Source organism: Anomaloglossus baeobatrachus, chromosome 1 (assembly GCF_048569485.1).
Source record: "Anomaloglossus baeobatrachus isolate aAnoBae1 chromosome 1, aAnoBae1.hap1, whole genome shotgun sequence".
In the NCBI taxonomy this organism is placed as follows: Eukaryota; Metazoa; Chordata; class Amphibia; order Anura; family Aromobatidae; genus Anomaloglossus; species Anomaloglossus baeobatrachus.
In genome coordinates this window covers 198,817,646-198,841,726 of record NC_134353.1, presented here as the reverse complement: position 1 = coordinate 198,841,726, position 24,081 = coordinate 198,817,646, and the positions used below count along the sequence as shown (strand labels likewise).

The window sequence follows — 24,081 nt, the reverse complement described above, 5'->3', positions numbered from 1 at the left end:
TTCCAAATATTGGTATTTGCTGATATTATTGCTATTCCACCTACTATATATTGGGGATAGGATCTTGGAGATGGAATACCCCTTTAAGTCCAGTTCTCCAGCTGAATGAATACTAAACAACAGAGCTGCTATTTAGATGTGTTTTCTTGTGGTGTATAACGGACTGTCATGTTTGGTAGTCGTTCAGCAGGGCAACTATAAAATCAAATGCCTCCATTTGGATATGTAGTATAGCTCTCCTGATCAACTATGTTCCTTACCTCATGAGCAGGGCATTGCAGTAATAATAATAATTTATTCATTTATTTAGCGCTATTCATTCCATAGCGCTTTGCATACATTGGGAACACTGTCCCCATTGGGGCTCACAATCTAAATTCCCTATCTGTATGTCTTTGGAGAGTGGGAGGAAACTAGAGTACCCGGAGGAAACCCACGCAAACACAGGGAGAACATACAAACTCCTTGCAGATGGTGTCCTGGGTGGGAATTGAACCCAGGACTTCAGCGCTGCAAAACTGCAGTGCTAACCACTGAGCCACTGTGCCGCCCATTTAGCTTACAGATGCATAACCACCACTCACTGTGTCTGAACACAGGAAGCTGAGCTGACAGCCGCTCTGTGCATGCGGCAGTGTCTATTGTGAAGGAGAGGGCCGCGGGGGATCAACGCTGCACAGGTACCGTGGGACACCGGGGAACACTGGTGGGGTTATAGGGGGTGACCTGGCAGGGCCTGGGGAGGAGTTTTCTGTCGCATGTGTCATGGCACATGCGACAGAAATCAGAGGAGTAGGGTGAATGTGGCCGGCGCGCTGCTATGCGCGCGGCCATCTTGGATTTCTGGGAGGGCATCAGGGGGGCACTTTGGCGACACCGGGGGACCGGAGGGGACCGGGGAGGAGATTTATCATGTTTGTTCATGCCAGATGGGAGATAAATAATTTTTTAGCGGCGCTGTCATTTACTGTAACGTGATCATCGGTATACGGTGTATACCTGTGATCACGTGAGCGGGGACCGGAAAAACCATCCTGAATCAGGATCTCCAGGGTCTCAGCTACGCCTGAAACCCCGGAGATTTTCTGACGCTGAGGGGCGCTATTCACTTATTTCTGCCTGCTGTTTATAAAGGGCAGACCAGAATAAGGCTACATTCACACGACCGATCCGTTTTTGCGGTGTGCAAAAAACAGTCCGTTTCTTTTCACGGGTGCATCCGTGTGGCATTCGTTTCCGTTCCGTAAACGGTCCGTATGTCATCTGTTTGTCATCCTTGTGCCTTCTGTTTTTTTTGCGTACTGCAAAAAAACTGAAGGAGGGAAAATACATAAATTTACCCAGGATCCATAGCTTCAACCTACATGAGGCGGTCACATGTTCACTCCAGCGCCATTTTCTACTGCTTTTCACAGCGTAGAGTGCTCTGGTGATTTTACAGTGCTTGTACACTTCATATCAGTCTTTTCTGTCATTATAATGGCAGAAAGACACATAATGTCCCACTCTCCTGCATTTTGTAATTTTGCACCCTTTGGTGCCTTTCATGTGGCACTAAGGGATACTTAGCTTTGTATTTAGCCAAAAAAATGAAAAAAAAAAATGACGTAGGGTTCCCCCTATTTTTGTAGCCAGCTAGGGTAAAGCAGACGGCTGCAGCCTGCAGACCACAGCTGGCAGCTTCACCTTGGCTGGTAATCCAAAACTGAGGCACCCCACGCTGTTATTTTAAATTAAATAAATGATTTAAAAAAAAAAAACAAACACGTAGGGGTCCCCCCAAAATTGGATCACCAGCCAAGGTAAAGCAGACAGCTGGGGTCTGATATTCTCAGACTAGGGAGGTCCATGGTTATTGGACTCTCCCCAGCCTAAAAATAGCAGGCCGCAGCCGCCCCAGAAGTGGCGCATCCATTAGATGCGCCAATCCTGGTGCTTCGCCCCAGCTCATCCCGTGCCCTGGTGCGGTGGCAAACGGGGTAATATATGGGGTTAATACCAGATGTGTATTGTCACCTGGCACCAAGCCCTGGGGTTGGTGAGGTCTGGCGTCTATCAGATACCTGACATCACCAACCCAGTCAGTAATAAAAAAAAATAGACGACAAACACATTTTTATTTGAAAAAACACTGCCCAACACATTCCCTCTTTAACCAATTTATTAGAAAGAAAAACAAATCCAGGTCTGGTGTAATCCAAGGGGTTGCCATGACGATCCACACTGTCCCAGTCAATGAAGAGCAGGATGTTCCCCATTGGCTGGGAGAGCAGTGCAGTGACCTGAGCTAACATCAATGGGTCAGCCCAGGTCACTGCAGGGGATGACAAGTTCTGCTGTCAGCGAGGTACATTACCTGCGATGATCTCCTGCACTGCTGACAGCACCTGTTACTGACTTCAATCATCTTCACAGCCAAGTATCGCGAGCGGCCAGTGACGTCACCGCTAGTCAGTCTCGGGTCGGAAGCGAGAGAAGGTGATATGACAAGCGGCGGCCATGGAGAACAGTGACAGCGCTGAGGTCGGGACTTCATCACTGCAGGTAAGCCGAGCGGGGCCATGTGTGCAGAGTGCCAGGTGGGCGGAGCCTAGTGGAGTAATGTGTGCAGAGTGCCAGGTGGGCGGAGCCTAGCGGGGTAATGTGTGCAGAGTACTAGGTGGGCGGAGCCTAGCGGAAAATGTGTGCAGAGTGTCAGGTGGGTGGAGCCTAGCGGGGTAATGTGTTCAGAGTGCCAGGTGGGCGGACCCTAGCGGGACCATGTGTGCAGAGTGTCAGGTGGGCGGAGTCTAGCGGGGTAATGTGTGCAGAGTGCCAGGTGGGCGGAGCCTAGCAGGACCATGTGTGCAGAGTGTTAGGTGGGCGGATCCTAGCGGGGTAATGTGTGCAGAGTGCCAGGTGGGCGGAGCCTAGCGAGACCATGTGTGCAGAATGTCAGGTGGGCGGAGCCTAGCGGGGTAATGTGCGCAGAGTGCCAGGTGGGCGGAGCCTAGCGGGGTAATGTGTGCAGAGTGCCAGGTGGGCGGAGCTTAGCAGGACCATGTGTGCAGAGTGTCAGGTGGGCGGAGCCTAGCGGGGTAATGTGCGCAGAGTGTCAGGTGGGCGGAGTCTAGCAGTTCCATGTGTGCAGAGTTCCAGGTGGGCGGAGCCTAGCGGGACCATGTGTGCAGAGTGCCAGGTGGGCGGAGCCTAGCAGGACCATGTGTGCAGAGTGCCAGGTGGGCGGAGCCTAGCGGGACCATGTGTGCAGAGTGCCAGGTGGGCGGAGCCTAGCGGGGTAATGTGTGCAGAGTGCCAGGTGGGCGGAGCCTAGCGAGGTAATGTGTGCAGAGTGCTAGGTGGGCGGAGCTTAGCATGACCATGTGTGCAGAGTGCCAGGTGGGCGGAGCCTAGCGGGGTAATGTGCGCAGAGTGTCAGGTGGGCGGAACCTAGCAGCTCCATGTGTGCAGAGTGCCAGGTGGGCGGAGCCTAGCGGGACCGTGTGTGCAGAGTGCCAGGTGGGCGGAGCCTAGCGGGACCATGTGTGCAGAGTGCCAGGTGGGCGGAGCCTAGCGGGACCATGTGTGCAGAGTGCCAGGTGGGCAGATCCTAGCGGGACCATGTGTGCAGAGTTTCAGGTGGGCGGAGCCCCGCGGGACCATGTGTGCAGAGTTTCAGGTGGGCGGAGCCAAGCGGGACCATGTGTGCAGAGTGTCAGGTGGGCAGAACCTAGCAGCTCCATGTGTGCCGAGTGCCAGGTGGGCGGAGCCTAGCAGGACCATGTGTGCAGAGTGCCAGGTGGGCGGAGCCTAGTGGGGTAATGTGTGCAGAGTGCCAGGTGGGCGGATCCTAGCGGGGTAATGTGTGCAGAGTGCCAGGTGAGCGGAGCCTAGCGGGACCATGTGTGCAGAGTGTCAGGTGGGCAGAACCTAGCAGCTCCATGTGTGCAGAGTGCCAGGTGGGCGGAGCCTAGCGGGACCATGTGTGCAGAGTGCCAGGTGGGCGGCGCCGAGCGGAGCCATGTGTGCAGAGTGCCAGGTGGGCAGAGCCTAGCGGGACCATGTGTGCAGAGTGCCAGGTGGGCGGAGCCTAGCAGGACCAAGTGTGCAGAGTGTCAGGTGGGCGGAGCCTAGCGGGGTAATGTGTGCAGAGTGCCAGGTGGGCGGAGCCTAGCGGGGTAATGTATGCAGAGTGCCAGGTGGGCGGAGCCTAGCGGGACCATGTGTGCAGAGTGCCAGGTGGGCGGAGCCTAGCGGGACCATGTGTGCAGAGTGACAGGTGGACAGAGCCTAGCGGGACCATGTGTGCAGAGTGTCAGGTGGGCGGAGCCTAGCAGCGCCATGTGTGCAGAGTGCCAGGTGGGCGGAGCTTAGCGGGACCATGTGTGCAGAGTGCCAGGTGGGCGGAGCCTAGCGGGACCATGTGTGCAGAGTGTCAGGTAGGCAGAGCCTAGCGGGACCATGTGTGCAGAGTGCCAGGTGGGCGGAGCCATGTGTGCTGACGGTGGAGTGCGAAGTGGGTGGAGCCTAGCGGGGTCATGTGGCGCTGAGGACGTCAGTGTCGTGGACTGCATGGCTGGGGACAGGTGAGTGTGTGTGTGTATGTATGTGTACATGCCGCATGCAGGAGGGGGCGGAGCGAGCTGAGCGGGGAAGTGTGGGCTTCCTGCACGTAACTAGGATAAACATCGGGTTACTAACCAAAGCGCTTTGCTTGGATACCCGATGTTTATCTTGGTTACCAGCTTCTGGCAAGCTGCCAGCGATGGCTCCTACACACTGTAGCTGTAAACAGCCCTGCTTTTTGCTCCTAGAACCGTTCTCGAACGTAACTAGAACTATCAAACTTTAGCAAAAAGCTCGAGTTCTAGTTCGATCTAGAACAGCCCCAAAAATCACTCGAACCGTGAACTGGAGAACCGCGAACCGCGCTCAACTCTACTGCAGACTACTGAATAGTGACAGTCCTTTGTGTTTTCTGTGTGAGTGGGCAGTCATGTGACCCTATGTATGTAATTTGCATACTTGCCGTCACATGCAGACTAGACTTCTGCATGTCCATCAATGTTCTATTGAAAGAAAAATGCAGAAGAATGTACAGTAGTGTTAGGTGCTAGTAAGAGGCTGCTATACTAATGTAATTTAGAGGCATCATTGCAACTGACATTGTAAGGAAGGGAACTAATTTCCGATAGCAGAGATTGTGTCAGCTGTACAAACAGTATGGATTAGATATACTTTCCTTACCACTGGTATTTCTGACTAGATGGCAGACATTGATGCTCTACCCATCTACAACACCAACACCTCTCAGTAGGACTATTTTCTTTATATTTCATTGATGGCCACTCAGGTATGTTAACAGAATTGCATAATGTTTGAAAACATACATTGTAGTCTGTAGGTTGTGAGGTATCAACCTTGTGTTGGGCTTGGAAAATTGTGTTTAATGATGATCTGAAACAAAACTTGTGCAAACAGTGTTTTATGGTGTTTCTTTTTTTGTAGACTTATCAGCCTTATATGTTAAAAGGAAGGTGTCATTAGAAAATGTCCTATTGTTTAAATCAGATTTTTGTGTTAAATGTACCGGATTTTAATTTTTTTGGGAAATGTTTGTTTTTTTACGTTACAAATTGCATAAAAAAATATCTTGCAATTTTAAAATTGGCCTTAAATACTTTTTTTAAACGCTAAATAATTAAATTAATTATATTAAATACTTTAATTTTTTATTGTTTCAGTAAATAACACAATGAATATAGCCACAATGATCAGATCCGACCCTATCTTTTGTAGTGAAGTGTCAAATGAGCCTATGTAAATGTCATTGTGAAGGTAGAAGGAGCAGAGTCAGCTGTGACATTGGTGCATTCTGTGTTATCCGTCATTACAAGGGCAGGTGCAGATGGTTGTAAATTCTGTCATCCGTGAGAATTTTGTTGATAATGGAAATGACACTGATTAAACTCTTATATGAGTTTGATCAGAGTGTCAGCATACCATGCTCCGATTCTATGAGATGAAAAGAAAATGGGGACAAAATTACTCCATCTTCCTCATTCTGTCAGTGCGCAGAAATCAAACTGCACTCAGATGTCATCCAAGTTCAGTCCAATGGTTTCCACTGATTCATTGACATGCATGTGCAAGTGTGATCCAAAGTGTGATCCAAATAATCAGATCAAACTTGGGCATAAAGTGATGTCCGAGGGAAAAATCTGACATGTGCACAGCCCCATAGACTAACATCAGTCAGAGTGCAATCCAATGTTTTATCATATATGACAGAAAATATGCTCATCTGCACCTGCCCTATTCCTGCCTCTGGTAATATGGTATTTTTTTTTATATTTTCACAGCTCAACGTTATAAACTTCTGTGAAACCCCTGAGGATCAAGGTGCTAACCAAACATCTAGATAAATTCCACAAGGGGACTAAATTACAAAATGGGGTCTCTTGTGGGGGAGCTCCACTGTTCAGGCACATCAGGGGGTTAACAAACGTATCATGGCATCCGCTAATGATTCCAGCTAATTTTGCTTTCAAAAATTCAAATGACGCTCCTTCCCTTCCAAGCCCTGCCGTGTGCCAAAACAATTGACTTCCACCACATATGAAGTATCTGTGTATTCAGCAGAAATTGCACAATAAATGTTATGATGAATTTTTTCCTAATACCTTATGAAAATACAAAATTAGGGGCTAAAGGAACATTTTTGTGCAAAAAAGTAAACATTTTTTTTTCTTTAGACATTTCTTTGGTTCTTGTAAAGCACATAAAGGGTTGATAAACTTTTTGGATGTGATTTTCATCAGTTTGAGGGGTACAGTTTTTAGAATGGTGTCACTTTTGGGTATTTTCTGTCACCCAGGCCTCTCAAAATCACTTCAAATGTGATGTGGTCCTTTAAAAAATCGTTTTGTAAATTTTGTTGGAAAAATGAGAAATTGCTGATGAATTTTGAATCCTTATAACGTCCTAACAAAAAAAAATATGTTTCAAAAATTACAGTAGTGTAAAGTAGACATGTGGGAAATGTTATTTATTACATATTTTGCTTGACAAAGCTCTCAGATTTATAGGCAATTTCAAAGTTTGAAAATTGAGAAATGTTCAAAATTTTCACCAAATTTATGATATTTTCACAAATAAACAAAAAAAAAATTGTCCTATTTTACCACTATCATGAAGTACGATATGTCACGAAAAATTTGTGTCAGACTGTCCAGGATCTGTTGGAGCTTTCCTGAGATATAACCTGTCAAAGTGACACTGGTCAGAATTGCCAAAAATGGCCTGGTAAGGAAGGTGAAAATGAGCTTGGGGGTGAAGGGGTTAAGATAATTCTTGCTAAAAAGAAAAACCACACATGAAGAATAATTATACCTGAAAAACATTATTGAAAATCTGACTTGCGGCACTTTTAGGATTTCTTTTCCAAGAATAGTTTAGCATTTTATTTTTTCATAAAGCAACACACATATGATTATTCTAAAAGTCTTTAAACAGTCTTTGAAGGAAAAACTAAATACTCAAATGGGCAGCATGTATCAGCCACTAAGTGCAATGGTGAAACACTGCGTGTATAGTATAGTCAGAGACCTGTCAGTTACTGTCAGTGGGTGGGGAGAAGCTGCCGGGGATCCGCCTATATGACTACTGCACAGCACGGCTCGGTCCGCGGCGGCTATTAAATGTATGTTTTTCTCTGAAATGCCGCAGTGTTTCAAAGTGTTTTATACTGGTTGTAATCATATAGCTGGAGGCTGATCATGCTGCCTACGATTTGGGCAGCATGTATCAGCTGACAGGTCCTTCTTCATAATGGCACCATGCCAGATCTGAGGAATTACATTATTGTAGAACTCTTATATTGGCAAACAATATTCATTTACAAGTACCATACTATTTGGAAGGGATCAGCCCTTAGTTAGCCAGGACAATGCCTAAGTGTAATCGTAACCCCAAATCATGTTCTGATCAGAAATTGTTTGTTTTTCATTGTGGAAATAGCTTTCAATTGATATTCATTGATAAGCCTTGATGCATCCCATTACTGAGGCCATGGACCTCTAATAGTCAGATCACTGTATCTACATAGAGATTGTATGTTCTCAAGATTATTTTATATTTTCAAAAACAGCTACTATCTGGTTTTCTATTACATTGTTCCATATATGTACAATTTATTACTATTTTGTACTTCTATTAGGAAGCTAAATGATTCTATCGTTATGGTAGAAAAATTGATGGATGAAACCTGGCAAATTCATGAGTAATTCTTAAGAAAGTTGTCATCTTGTCAGCAGGACATCTTTCTTTTAGGATGCATTCACCCAACAATCAATTGGTATTGCTACAGAAATTGCTGGGTATTGCTGAGAAGCTATGTTACATATCATAGTGCCTATTACAATAAATGGACAACCATGAAATACATGACCATGTTGAGTCATTCACAGTGAAGGACAATAGGACAATAATGACACATTTCACTTTCTTTTCTGAATACTATGTTTGAATTATGAGTAGTGATGGGCGAGCGCTACCATTCTCGGGTGCCCACTATTGCAATGAGCATATTGACATTCAGATGGTCTCGACTCGTGTATGGAGTATAATGGAAGTCAATGGGGGACGCAAATATTTTTCCGGAATATCTTCTGGTAGTTCTCTCTCATCACTAATTATATGTTTTTCAGTGTATTGTTCTCATTATGTGACCTTACAGCTCTCTACACATCACTTTTAGTGAAAAAAAGAAGAATCTTTTATTTCTTATTGAAAAAAAAATGCTCGAAGGCTATTTCTTTGAACTCCGTGTTGTTATGTTCTTCCTCTGGGAAATGTAAATAAATTCACAAGTAGACAATTCCCTTCGTTAATAGGATTGTCCCTACACAGTCTGACAGTACAAGAATAGAATAGAGAGAGTATGTAAAGGCACACAAGGGGACAAGGGGAACAAGGGGAATTTTAGCAGCCACATTCCAATTTATTTATATATTGTATTTCCAAGAAAAGAAACAAAAAGAGGAAACATGCAGGGTTCAAAGACAGACATGTCAGATCCTATTTAACTAATCCTTAAATATTAAACAATGATGAAAATACAATTTATAAGTTATGGTAAAATGAAACCTCTATTCCATGGTAGTGTGTTTCTTCAATGTAAGGAAACATTCTTGCATCACACATACTGTACCATACACGCTATGAGAAAGGCTCTGGTGCCTTGGGGCTTTCATAAGGCAATTTTACTGGTACATGTGCTCTGATATTGGATTGTTGAGTTGATTGCATTTAAGTATATTATCTTATTCCCCTATGACACACTAATGTGGATTAAGGAAGCTGAAATATGAGCTATGAGAAAGGCAGTTGTACTGTGACGTTCTGTGGATGGGGACAGTTATATATAAAGTACTGTCTAAGGTTTAGGCAAGTGTGAACAAATGCTGTAAATTAAGAATCATTAAAAAATAGAAGTGTTAATACTGTATTCTTAACATTTTTATTTATGATGAAAAGTGAATTTACACAAGAAAACTCTAAATCACATACTTGGTGGCTCTAGAGTTCAAGTCCTCTCTGAAGAGGCAATTTGGGTATATAAAAATTTCATCAATTCTTCCAGGTACTCTTGCACATAATTTTTGAAGGAAATTAACATGGAGGATGTTTCAGATATCTTGAAAAACTAACCTCAGATCTTCTGGGGCTGTGGGCTTTCACAAATCCTTCTGTCTCTTTAGTAATCCCCAACAGACATGATGACGTTGAGATCAGGGCTCTGTGGGGGCCATATCATCACTTCCAGGGCTCCTTTTTCTTCTGTACACTTAAAATAGTTCTTAATGACATTGGCTGTGTGTATTTCTCAGCATTGAAGATATGATTAATCCTTACGAAATCCACAACTACATATGCTGAAATGCAGCCCCAATGTTGCAAAGAACACCCATGGTGCTGCATCGTTGCCTGCAGACATTTATTAGTGTACCACTCTCCAGCCCTTCAGAAAATAAACTGCCTTCTGTTACAAACAAGTATTTCCTGCTGACATTTTTCTGTACCCCATTTCCTATGTCTTCGCACAAAGTTGAGTCACTTGACCTTGTTTCCATGTCAATAGTATGGTATTTTGGCTTACATGAAGATCTTTTCTGGTCAGACTTCTCGAAACAGTAGATTGGTGTAGTGAGTCCTACTGATTGAGGACACTTTTGAGCTGATAACACTGCTGAACATCCATCGATTTTGAAAGTGATGCATGATGTGTCTTTCATTCACTGCACTAAGTTTCCTTGGCTGACCACCATGTTCTCAATATCGCCAATTTCTGGTGTCTTCAATGCTAAAAAATATATTCAGATACTTATTCATCCACTTATTATAATGTAATAGCATCAATGAGGCATCTAATTGTTTTCAAATTTATTTTCCGGCATAACAACCTCAAACATACAGCCAAGGTCCCTAACCTCTTCACGACACATGACGTACTGGGTGTGTCATGGATCATGAAGTTAATCCCTGCCGGTAGCCGTGGACAGTCATCAGTGATCCCCACACGTGTCAGCTGCTTTGAACAGCTGACATGTGAGACTATCAAGCATGAGTGGATCCACTCTCTGTTCATGCCTGTTAATCCCTTGCATTTCGCTGTCAAAATGTGACAACGAGATGAAACAGTGCGCCGCGGTAAGCTATCACTTACCACCGGAAGTCACGTAACATGATCACGTGAAGCCGATAGTTGCCATGGTAGCACAGGGTCATGTGATGACTCCTGTAGCTATCATGAGTCACTTCCTCTTACACCCGGCAGACTGCCCTGTCTAATAGGAGAGCTGCTTTTTTGCAGATCTCAGCTGTGTAGCTGTGATCTGGAGAAATGGAAGAGCGATCAGACAGCTGATCCTTATAGTCCCCTAGGGCTACTAGTAAAATAAAAAAAAGTAAAAAAATAAGTTTTAAAAAATTAAAAAAATCTAAAAGTTCAAATCACCCCCCATTCGCCCCATTGAAAATTAAAGGGTTAAAAAATAAAAAATATACACACATTTGATATCGGCGCATTCAGAAACGCCTGATCTATCAAAATATAAAATAAACCAATCTGATCGGTGAACGACGTAGCGGCAAAAAAATGTCAAACGCCAAAACTATGTTATTTGGTCGCCGCGTATTTTGCGCAAGATGCAATAACAGGCGATCAAAAGATAGCATTTGCGTTTTTTTTTGTCAAATCAAGAACGCAGCGTGTGGACATACCTTTCCTTTATAGAATTTTTTTCACACCTGCATAAAATGTTTGCACAGTACTAATTTGCACACTACTGGATAAAGATTATTTTGGCCTATTGTCATTGGGCATATGTTTATGGTGGTCTGTAAGTGCTGATATCTCCTTTCTTTTTCATATCTAGAAACACCGAAAAAGGCTGATGTGGAGCAATAAAGAGCTAGGAACCTGCAAAGCACGGAGAGCCTTGAAAAGTAAGCAGCTGCACTACTGCTGAATGTACTGCTGTAGAAGGGGGGTTCTGTTGATTACTTTATTGCTAGAGTAGTGGGGTTCGGAGGTGTGTGCAAACGACTGGTAGTAAATGTATTGCCTTAGTAGCTGAGCACACCATAGGAAAGAAGTCAGACCCAGTGTGCTGGTGGATAAAAGAGTCTCTGAATGACTGAGACATTTTTTGTGGTAGGTGCATGTTAAAAGTCACAGTGAAACTTACTGTTATAAACATGTATACAATAATATAAATAATATAATAAAGTGATTTAGGAGAAAGTAAAACCAAAGGTCCTATCATACAAGAATTGACTGTATTGTTTCACAGACTATTTCTTCAAGTCAGAGAAACGTCTATTGACTAGGCAAAGAAACATATTTCAGAAAGCAAATGGATATAGTGTTCAGAAATACATATACATAAGTGAAATGTCAGCTCACTGCCATAAAGAGAAATACAACATATCTTCAGATTGGTATCCTCAAGTCAATGGAACAAGTAAGTATAAAAAGGTGTAAAAAGAAAAAAAATATATATTTTAATTTCCATCTTAATAGAATAATTATAAAAAAGATACAAGGAATAGAAAGAACGTATGACTGCCTAAGCATGCAGCCGTATGTACCTTCTCTCCATCATACTGCCTAAGTAGACACGAGAGAGAGGAAATTCCAGCATCACATCCACATTGAAAATAATTTAAAAACTCACAGCGCAAAAACATTACCAGTTATGTGAGAGGATTTTGCACTGCTGGGTGAGCTGAAAATTATTTTTTCCTTTTGATCTGCCTTATGTAGACAGTCATATGTGCCTTAACATTCCTCATACTGTTTAAGTAGGCAGATGTGCCGCCCCTGCAGGGGTCGAAACGCTCGAATCTGGGGTCTGCTGTTGCTCGACGGTCTCCGGACCCGGGGGCTCGCGGCCACTTCAAATGAAAAAGGGGTATTCACAGGGGATAAGAGTTCGTGACACCACCCTTGGTTCGCGGTAAGGGGAGTACCGCCGCTGCCGAAGGGAATACCCGAGGGAGATGGAGTGGGGCAGCCAGATGAAGTACCCTCCACGGGTAGGGGAGGCTCCAGACTCTGGATGACGGAGGTCTAGGGGGAGCATGGTGCAGGTCGGAAGCAGGGGAGGACAGCGTACTCACTCAGGTGTTGCTAGTAGTTTTCCAACCGCAAAGCAGACTCTGACACAAAGGTAAACCAAGTCTCTGGGTGCCACTGCCTCTCTGGGAGAGCTCGTCTGGGAATCCGCTCCCTTTGATGATGGCAGTGGTCTTGACCTACCTCCTTGCACTAATGTTTAGGTGTTTTCGTGTGACCCCTTGGCTTGAAGCTTTCAGGGTCCCACTCCCCACTATTAGGTAGGGAAGTTGTGCTCTCGATGGTTGACACTTGAGATGTCAGTGGGCTGCATGGGTTGGAAAGCCCTATCCCCCTCGTTGTGTTGGTGCTTTCGATCTCTGAGCTCTTGGGGACAGTTCATAGAGATACTGTCCTCCACAGGTTAATTATCAGGTTGCGTGAAGCTACTCCCTGATCTAGGGTCCAGTACCTCGCCGTGCTCGGTACCAGTTCGGTTATTAGTAGTGATGAGCGAGCATGCTTGTCACTACTCGGTACTCGCACGAGTATCACTGTACTCGGGCTGCTCGGCGGGGACCGAGTAATCTCGCGATACTCGTGCTTTACTCGTGGTCTTCATTTCTGCATGTTGGCGCTCTTTTGAGAGCCAGCCCTCATGCAGGGATTGGCTGGCAGACCACTGCAATGCCACAGCCCTGTTAGTTGTGGAATTGCAGTGATTGGCCGGCCTGCACAGCGTCACCGAGCCTTTATATCGGCCGGCGCGCTGTGCTCTGCTCACAGCTATTCTGACAGTGAGTGTAGGGAGAGTGTCGCTGATTCAGGGAAAGCTTTGCGGCCCTTTATAGCTTTTTCAGTTGCAGGGCTGCAAACAGTGTGACCAAAAGTCCTTCTCAGGACTATTCTAGTTGTATACAGGCAGGCAGGGTATAGCCAGGTCGGAGTACAGTAGCAGAGTCCTTCTCAGGACTATTGTTGCTATATACAGGCAGGGTATAGCCAGGTCTGAATACAGGCTAGTGACCAAAAGAGTCCTTGTCAGGACTATTGTAGCAGTATACAGGCAGGCAGGCAGGCAGGGTAGTGGTGACCGTATACCAGCCTTCATATCTGGGGCTGGTGTACACAGTGTAAAACAGTCCAGATAGTGTCTGACTTGTCTGTACTGTAATTGTCGCTCCCCAAAAAAACCTGTTAGTAGGTTATTATTGCGTCCGTGCTTGGTTTTTAAAACCGCACGTGTGTGCCTGTTGGTGGCAGCGTACAGGTGCACTGGTGTGCGTTTACCAAACTATTATATAACGCACAAGTGTAGTGTATAATACACGTCAGTCAGCAGTGGCTGATAGTGTCAGAGTTCTTAATTTTTGCTCCTAAAACCTGTGTTAGGTTATTATTGCGTCCGTGCTTGGTTTTTAAAACCGCACGTGTGTGCCTGTTGGTGGCAGCGTACAGGTGCACTGGTGTGCGTTTACCAAACTATTATATAACGCACAAGTGTAGTGTATAATACACGTCAGTCAGCAGTGGCTGATAGTGTCAGAGTTCTTAATTTTTGCTCCTAAAACCTGTGTTAGGTTATTATTGCGTCCGTGCTTGGTTTTTAAAACCGCACGTGTGTGCCTGTTGGTGGCAGCGTACAGGTGCACTGGTGTGCGTTTACCAAACTATTATATAACGCACAAGTGTAGTGTATAATACACGTCAGTCAGCAGTGGCTGATAGTGTCAGAGTTCTTAATTTTTGCTCCTAAAACCTGTGTTAGGTTATTATTGCGTCCGTGCTTGTTTTTTAAAACCGCACGTGTGTGCCTGTTGGTGGCAGCGTACAGGTGCACTGGTGTGCGTTTACCAAACTATTATATAACGCACAAGTGTAGTGTATAATACACGTCAGTCAGCAGTGGCTGATAGTGTCAGAGTTCTTAATTTTTGCTCCTAAAACCTGTGTTAGGTTATTATTGCGTCCGTGCTTGGTTTTTAAAACCGCACGTGTGTGCCTGTTGGTGGCAGCGTACAGGTGCACTGGTGTGCGTTTACCAAACTATTATATAACGCACAAGTGTAGTGTATAATACACGTCAGTCAGCAGTGGCTGATAGTGTCAGAGTTCTTAATTTTTGCTCCTAAAACCTGTGTTAGGTTATTATTGCGTCCGTGCTTGGTTTTTAAAACCGCACGTGTGTGCCTGTTGGTGGCAGCGTACAGGTGCACTGGTGTGCGTTTACCAAACTATTATATAACGCACAAGTGTAGTGTATAATACACGTCAGTCAGCAGTGGCTGATAGTGTCAGAGTTCTTAATTTTTGCTCCTAAAACCTGTGTTAGGTTATTATTGCGTCTGTGCTTGGTTTTTAAAACCGCACGTGTGTGCCTGTCGGTGGCAGCGTACAGGTGCACTTGTGTGCAATTTCCAGAAACTTTGATATAACGCACAAGTAGTGAATATACACGTCAGCAGTGCACAGCATTGCAAAATGCGCAAGGGCATTGGCAAGGAACAAGGAAGTGGACGTGATGGTGGTGCAGGCAGAGGCCGAGGTCGTGGGCAAGCTCTAATTTCGCCACAACAAAGGGCCACATCTAGTCGCTCGCACGTCCTGTCCCAAATTCTTGGGGACCGCAGCAGTACACCGCTCTTGAACCAAGACCAGTGTCAACAGGTTGTTAGTTGGATAGCGGATAATGCTTCCAGTCAGATTGGCACCACCACAAACACTCTGTCTTCCACACGGTCAAGTGTCAGTAGCCGTGATACTGCACCGCACATTTCTGAACCTGATCCTCCTTCCTACCACCAGGCTGAGTACACGTCCTCCTCGGACATTAATGATCCCACACTTGGACACTCGGAAGAGCTGTTCACGTTTCCATTCACACATTCTGGCCTCTCGCCAGCTCATATTGAAGTGGGTCATGAGGAGATCGTCTGTACAGATGGCCAAATATTTGAGCAGCCACGTTCTCACGAAGTTGGCAACGTGTCTCAACAAGTGGTGGACGATGATGAGACACAATTGTCAGCAAGTCAGGAGGAGGAGCAGGGTGCGGAAGAGGAAGACGACGTGGTGGATGATCCAGTAACTGACCCAACCTGGCAGGAGGATATGCAGAGCGAGGACAGCAGTGCACAGGGGGAGGGAGGCGTAGCATCACAACAGGCAGTAAGAAGCAGGGTGGTGGCCCCAGGCAGAAGTCAGGCAACCGTTCCCCGGAACAACACGACGACACAAGGTGCCTGTCCAAATGTTAGGTCTTCACGAGTCTGGCAGTTTTTTAAGTTGGATCCAGATGATTCAAAAAAGGCCATTTGCAACACCTGCCGTGCCAGCATCAGCAGGGGTACCAAAACTAGCAGCCTGACCACCACCAGCATGATCAGGCACATGTCAGCCAAGCACCCGACTTTGTGGGAAGTACAACAGAGTCGAGGAGCAGTGCTTGCTGATGTCACTGCTACGTCTTCGCTGGTTGTGCATGCGAGCCAATCCTCTGTCCATGCTGCCTGCGAACAAGCCTCCTCCACTCCTGCACCTACAGTTGCCTACGCAGAAAGAACACCATCATCAAGCACGTCCTTGTCCCAGCGCAGCGTTCAGTTATCCATTCAGCAAACCTTTGAACGCAGGCGCAAATACACTGCCAACACCCCACATGCCACAGTTCTAAATGCTAACATTTCGCGACTGCTTGCGCTGGAAATGTTGCCTTTTAGGCTGGTGGAGACAGAAGCATTCCGTGACCTGATGGCGGCAGCTGTCCCACGTTACTCGGTCCCCAGCCGCCACTATTTCTCCCGGTGTGCCGTCCCCGCGTTGCATAACCACGTGTCACAAAACATCACACGTGCCCTGAACAACGCTGTTTCACCCAAGGTCCACCTAACCACAGACACGTGGACAAGTGCTTGTGGGCAAGGCCGCTACATCTCGTTGACGGCACACTGGGTTAATATTGTGGAAGCTGGGACCCAGTCTGAGCGAGGGACGCAACACGTCCTTCCCACACCAAGGTTTGCAGGCCCTACCTCAGTCAGTGTTTCACCCACACTCTACAGCTCCGGAATGTCATGCTCTTCAGCCTCCTCCTCCTCCTGCGCATCCTCATCCACTGTGCCCTCCACACCAGTCACAAGCTGGAAGCACTGCAGCACTGCCTCGGCGAAGCGGCAACAGGCTGTGCTGAAGCTAATCTGCATAGGTGACAAACCCCACAATGCAGAAGAGCTGTGGACAGCTCTGAAACAGCAGGCAGATCACTGGCTCACACCTCTGAACCTAAAGCCAGGAAAGGTCGTTTGTGACAATGGCCGGAACCTGGTGGCGGCTTTGAGGCGAGGCCAGCTGACACATGTTCCATGCGTGGCCCATGTGCTCAACCTCGTGGTTCAGCGGTTTCTAAAGTCATACCCAGAGCTGTCTGATCTGCTGGTAAAAGTTCGCCGCCTGTCTGCACATTTTCGAAAGTCACCTACTGCTTCAGCCGGCCTTGCCGGCTTTCAGCGCCGTTTGCATCTTCCGGCTCACAGACTGGTGTGTGATGTCCCCACGCGTTGGAATTCAACTCTGCACATGTTGGTCAGGATATGTGAGCAGAAGAGGGCAGTTGTTGAGTACCTGCATCACCTAAGCCGTCGGGAAATGGGTCAAACTCCACACATAACACCTGAGGAGTGGAGATGGATGTCAGACCTATGTACCATCCTCCAAAACTTTGAGGACTCCACCAAGATGGTGAGTGGTGATGACGCCATTATTAGCGTCACCATACCGCTACTCTGCCTTCTAAAACGGTCCCTGCTGAAAAACAAACATGATGCATTGCAGGCGGAGCGCGATGAGTTGCAGCAATAAACAGTAGTGGGTGTGGGTGATAACACACAGCCCAGCCTCGTCTCATCACAACGTGCAGTGGAGGACTATGACGAGGAGGAGGATGAAGACATGGAGCAACTCTCCGGCCAAATTGAGGATATGACATGCACACCAGTCATATCCTCGATTCAGCGTGGCTGGCCAGAGGACAGGGTAGATGAGGAGGAGGAGGAGGAGGAGGAGGAGGAGGAGGAGGAGGAGGACAGCATGTTCAGTCATCTTGTTGGTCAGGCTACTGAAGTCCTGGCTGTTAAGAGTCTGGCGCACATGGCTGACTTTATGGTAAGCTGCCTGTCTCGTGACCCTCGCGTTAAGAACATCTTGGCCGACAATCATTACTGGTTGGTAACACTGTTAGACCCACGCTACAAGGAGAACTTTTTGTCTCTTATTCCCGTGGAGGAGAGGTCAACCAAAATGCAGCAGTTTCGGAAGGCCATACTCACGGAAGTAGGCAAAGCATTCCCCTCACAAAACGCTAGCGGCATAGGTCAGGAATCAGTGGACAACCGAGGCGTACAGCCGAGAGAGGCACAAGTCCAATCCGCCAGAGGTAGGGGAACAGTCTTTAAGATGTGGGACAGTTTTCTCAGCCCCTCATGTACCACAGCCCCTGAGGTGCGGGGTAGTGCCACAAGAAATCCTAAGTTTGCCCAGATGCTGAAGGAGTACCTTGCAGATCGAACAACTGTACTCCGACATTCCTCTGTGCCTTACAATTATTGGGTATCCAAGCTGGACACGTGGCATGAATTGGCTCTCTACGCCTTGGAAGTCCTGGCCTGCCCTGCTGCTAGCGTTTTGTCAGAGCGTGTTTTTAGTGCCGCAGGTGGAATCATTACAGATAAACGCACCCGCCTGTCAACTGAAAATGCTGACAGGCTGACTCTGATAAAGATGAACAAGGGTTGGATTGGGCCAGACTTCACCACACCACCAGCAAATGAGAGCGGAATTTAAATTTTGCCATGTACCTCCACTCACCCATGGGTACACTTCTCGACTTTGGATAATCGCTGGACTGCTCCTCCTTCTCCTCATGCGCCATCATGATGACCGTTACAATAGTTAGGTCTTTGTTTCAGGTATACCCCCAGTGGTAAATTTTTTCGCCCATTCTTTGCAGAATGGACATTACAACGACAGGAGACCCGCTCCTTTGCAATGGGAACAATGTTTTGAGGCCCTCATGCACGTCTCTACCCAGGGACAACGTGTAGCCTCCCAATTTTTGGCTGCCCTGCCTAAGGGCTATACTGAAATACACCCACTTCCTTAAAATGGACACTTAATGTTTTGAGGCCCTCATGCACGTCTCTACCCAGGGACAACGTGTAGCCTCCCAATTTTTGGCTGCCCTGCCTAAGGGCTATACTATAATACACCCACTTCCTTAAAATGGACACTTAATGTTTTGAGGCCCTCATGCACGTCTCTACCCAGGGACAATGTGGAGCCTCCCAATTTTTGGCTGCCCTGGCAAAGGGCTATACTGAAATAGACCCACTTCCTTACAATGGGCACTTCAGGTTTAAAGGCCATCATGCACGTCTCTACCCAGGGACAATGTGGAGCCTCCCAATTTTTGGCTGCCCTGCCTAAGGGCTATACTATAATACACCCACTTCCTGACAATGGACACTTAATGTTTTGAGGCCCTCATGCACGTCTCTACCCAGGGACAATGTGGAGCCTCCCAATTTTTGGCTGCCCTGGCAAAGGGCTATACTGAAATAGACCCACTTCCTTACAATGGGCACTTCAGGTTTAAAGGCCATCATGCACGTCTCTATCCAGGGACAATGTGGAGCCTCCCAATTTTTGGCTGCCCTGCCTAAGGGCTATACTGAAATACACCCACTTCCTTAAAATGGACACTTAATGTTTTGAGGCCCTCATGCACGTCTCTACCCAGGGACAATGTGGAGCCTCCCAATTTTTGGCTGCCCTGGCAAAGGGCTATACTGAAATAGACCCACTTCGTTACAATGGGCACTTCAGGTTTAAAGGCCATCATGCACGTCTCTACCCAGGGACAATGTGGAGCCTCCCAATTTTTGGCTGCCCTGGCAAAGGGCTATACTGAAATAGACCCACTTCCTTACAATGGGCACTTCAGGTTTAAAGGCCATCATGCACGTCTCTACCCAGGGACAATGTGGAGCCTCCCAATTTTTGGCTGCCCTGCCTAAGGGCTATACTATAATACACCCACTTCCTGACAATGGACACTTAATGTTTTGAGGCCCTCATGCACGTCTCTACCCAGGGACAATGTGGAGCCTCCCAATTTTTGGCTGCCCTGGCAAAGGGCTATACTGAAATAGACCCACTTCCTTACAATGGGCACTTCAGGTTTAAAGGCCATCATGCACGTCTCTACCCAGGGACAATGTGGAGCCTCCCAATTTTTGGCTGCCCTGCCTAAGGGCTATACTATAATACACCCACTTCCTGACAATGGACACTTAATGTTTTGAGGCCCTCATGCACGTCTCTACCCAGGGACAATGTGGAGCCTCCCAATTTTTGGCTGCCCTGGCAAAGGGCTATACTGAAATAGACCCACTTCCTTACAATGGGCACTTCAGGTTTAAAGGCCATCATGCACGTCTCTATCCAGGGACAATGTGGAGCCTCCCAATTTTTGGCTGCCCTGCCTAAGGGCTATACTGAAATACACCCACTTCCTTAAAATGGACACTTAATGTTTTGAGGCCCTCATGCACGTCTCTACCCAGGGACAATGTGGAGCCTCCCAATTTTTGGCTGCCCTGGCAAAGGGCTATACTGAAATAGACCCACTTCGTTACAATGGGCACTTCAGGTTTAAAGGCCATCATGCACGTCTCTACCCAGGGACAATGTGGAGCCTCCCAATTTTTGGCTGCCCTGGCAAAGGGCTATACTGAAATAGACCCACTTCCTTACAATGGGCACTTCAGGTTTAAAGGCCATCATGCACGTCTCTACCCAGGGACAATGTGGAGCCTCCCAATTTTTGGCTGCCCTGCCTAAGGGCTATACTATAATACACCCACTTCCTGACAATGGACACTTAATGTTTTGAGGCCCTCATGCACGTCTGTATGCAGGGGCATTGGTGAACCTCACAATTTAGGACTGCCCTGGCAAAGGAAAATACTACAAAGACTCACTTCCTCAAAATGGGCACATTAGACTCAAGAGGCCTTCATGTACGTCTCTTCTCAGGGACATCGGAGTGCCACACAATGTTTTCACGTAAAATCTTTCATGTATTGATCTCAAAAAGTAACATACACCAGCTCTATCTCACTATTGGGTATGTGCCCTTAACATTTCCGCCATGAAAAATCATTTTGGGGTCATTTTGGAAGGTTTTCTGGTGAGTCCGTAAAAATGGCGTAAAACGCGGACAAAATTGTTCACAGCTGTGACTTTTGAGTGATAAATGCTTCAAGGGGTCTTCCCCATGCTGTTGCCATGTCATTTGAGCACTCTTCTGAGACTTTTGTGACATTTTTAGGGTTTCTCCATGCTGCCGGGAGGTCATTTCACAAAAATACTCGGGTCTCCCATAGGATAACATTGGGCTCGTTGCTCGGGCCGAGTACACGAGTATCTTGGGAGGCTCGGCCCGAGCTTCGAGCACCCGAGCTTTTTAGTACTCGCTCATCACTAGTTATTAGGTACTCTGGTGCCAACTGTTCTCCAAAACTAAGTCTGGCTCCTTTCTCCAATACCCTACGAGCAGGTCTCCGACTCCTCTGGTCCCAGACCACCGTCTGCGACCTAGCCAACGTCTCCGAGGTAGCTCCAATTCTTCTAGCTCCTCACTCTCTGAGGGCTACCACTGTTCTAACTGTACCCCTCCCACCAGTCAGTCTGACACCTAGGCGGGTGGCCCTATTCCAGCTAAACCGCCCACTGGTGTGCCTGACAGGGTGTGGTGTGAGGTGACTAGGATTTGAATGCTGGTGGAAGCAACATCAAAGTTCAGGATCCCAGAACCATGAGGGGTTGAGTCCTGCACAAAAGGGTAGAGAGTGAAGTACCCTGTGATACCCTGAATAGTTCAAGGGCATCACACAGACATACGTGCTTTCCATTCCTTATACTGTCTAAGTAGGCAGTCACATGTGTTTTTCCTTTCCTCATACTACCTAAGTAGGCAATCATATGTGCCTTCCATTCCTCATACTCCCCAAGTAGGTAGTAATGTTGCACCCACAGGGCAGGGGTTAAATGATACTCATCACCGTGCCGGTGATGGTTATGGGGTCCGGGATGGGCCATGGGTGGCCCTGTCCAGCTTCGTGGCCCCGAGGTGTACAATAAAAGGGATGAGATGATGATGGTGATAGTGGATGAGGTGAGGGTGATTGTCCTGTGACGCCAACTGCGGTATGCGGCCAGGGATTAGCCGCCACTGCTGTCGCTGTCCTCCAGGGAGGATGATTGTAGCAGCAAGGATGGCTCTTATCCCCACAGGTGGAGCGGGCCCCAGTGAGGATAATGAGGGGAGTAGAGGCCATTGGCGCCAAAGCTCAGGGCGCTGGCAATCAAAAGGCTGAGTCAGCTGCTGCGGTTCCAGGTCTTTTACTCACTGTCTTTAGATTGCCTGGGAGGTACCGGTCACAAAGGAGGAAAATAAAGAGAAGGAAAGAATAACCAGACGACAGGAGGAATTCCAACGCGCACCAAGAAACACGCAGTAAATCACCAGTTACTGGAACACAACAGCACATGGACCAGTCTAGCAAAAGCTATAGTTGGCATGGCAAGACAGATTCCTCCATCTTAAAAAGGCAGGAGTAACTTTAATAGATCTCCCGCAATACGTGATCCAAAAGGTAACCAGCACGCTAGCAGAAATAAACTCTTGCTTGCCCGATCACTAATGAGCACACAGCAGTCAATGCCTGAGCCTGGCTTTCAACTTAGAAATACCAGTAAAAGCATAGGGTGGAGTGTCAGAGTCTGTAGCCTGAACGTCTGATGCCGCCATAACACTCAAACACTGTGTGCCACATGTGGTTTTTATACCTCATACGGTTTTAACCCCTTCATGACCTTGGACGTAATATATATATATATATATATATATATATATATATATATATGTCCTAGGTTGTTCCTCCCCAGTAACCACAAGCTCCAGCGGTGAGCCCGCTGTAATCCCCGCACATATCTGCTGATCCATTAAGCAGACATGTGCAGCTAACAGGTGCTAGTGGATTAGAGATCCACTTGCACCTTCTCATCAATTAGATCATTGACAGCTTGATTTAAATGGCCACGGCGGAGATTGCGCCATTTCCCGCTACCATCGGCGGCTCCATGACACAATCATGGGATGCCAATGGGTTGCTATGGTGAACTGAGGAAACCCTGATACTAGCATGATGTATTTCCTGTGAGAGCTGACAGAGCTCTGCCTCTCACAGGAATGCTGCATTTCTGCTGATCAGAGCGATGCTGCTATGATTGAAATGAAGAAGCAAACAGACTGTGCAGTTATAAAGTCTCACTGTGGACTAGTAAAATAAATAAAAAATGTAAAAGAAAAGTTTTAAAAATATGAAAAAGTAAAAAAACCCTAAACATTCAAATCACCCCCCTTTTGCCTCATTGAAAATGAAACAGTTAAAAAAAATAAAATACACATATTTGGTATTGCCGTGTTCAGAAATGCCCAATCTATCAAAATATAAAATCAATTAATCTGATCGGTACATGGCGTGGAGAGAAAAAAATTCCAAATGCCAAAATTATAGTTTTTGGTGGCCACAAGAAGTTTTTACAATTCAATAACCTGCGGTCAAAATGTAGCATCTGCACAAAAATAGTATAATTAAAAATGTCAGCTCAAGACACAAATATTAAGCCTTTGCTGAGCCCCGATCCCGAAAAATGAGAAAGCTACGGGTCTCGAAAAACAGCATAAATAGCATAATTCTTTTATTGGACAAACTTCGTAATTTTTTTAACCCCTTAGATAAAAGTAAAAGTGTATATGTTTGGCATCTACAAACTCACACCGACCTGTGGCATCATATAGACACTTTAGTTTTACCATATAATTAACACGGGGAATAACAAAACCCTAAAACAATTGTGCGTTTGCATTTTCTTTTGCAATTTCACTGCACTTGGAATTTTTTTTCCAGTTTTCCAGTACACTATTTGGTAAAACAAATGGTTTTATTCAAAAGTACAACTCGTCTTGCAAAAAAAATAACACTCATATGGCAATATTGACGGGAACTAAAAAAAGTTATAGCTCTTGGAAGAAGGAGAGGAAAAAAAACTAAATTGAAAAACGGAAAATCACTGGGGGTGAAGGGGTTAATAACTATTTTACTGAGATGGAAATTTAATAATACATACATATGTTTTTCCCACTTTTTTTACAGTGTCACATTTTAGGTCAGAAAAACAGTTTGTATGAAAAGTGTTAGTGTTGTCAATGGGAACCAAGTGGATGATTTCTTTATTTTCAAGTTTGCTTTGGAATAATATTGAGACAATGTTTCTTTGAACCTTTTGTTGTGCTGTTGCTCCTTTTAAAAACTGAAGGGTATATTGACAACTGGGTGTTACCAGTTCAGGCGTGTGCATCT

The 24,081-nt window shown here is 46.2% G+C and overlaps 1 protein-coding gene across 2 annotated transcripts in view; it reads left to right on the top strand.

Annotated features, from left to right (window-relative positions):
• The window catches only part of NPY2R (neuropeptide Y receptor Y2), a 178,713-nt gene that overhangs the window by 118,521 nt on the left and 36,111 nt on the right, over positions 1-24,081 (top strand). Inside the window, exon 2 of one of the 2 annotated variants that reach the window (XM_075335397.1) lies at positions 11,418-11,487. The gene's annotated coding sequence lies outside the window, so the exon portion shown is untranslated. Of the gene's footprint in view, positions 1-11,417; positions 11,488-11,917; positions 12,006-24,081 lie in introns of those variants that run through there. The other variant, XM_075335406.1, reaches the window with a different exon arrangement.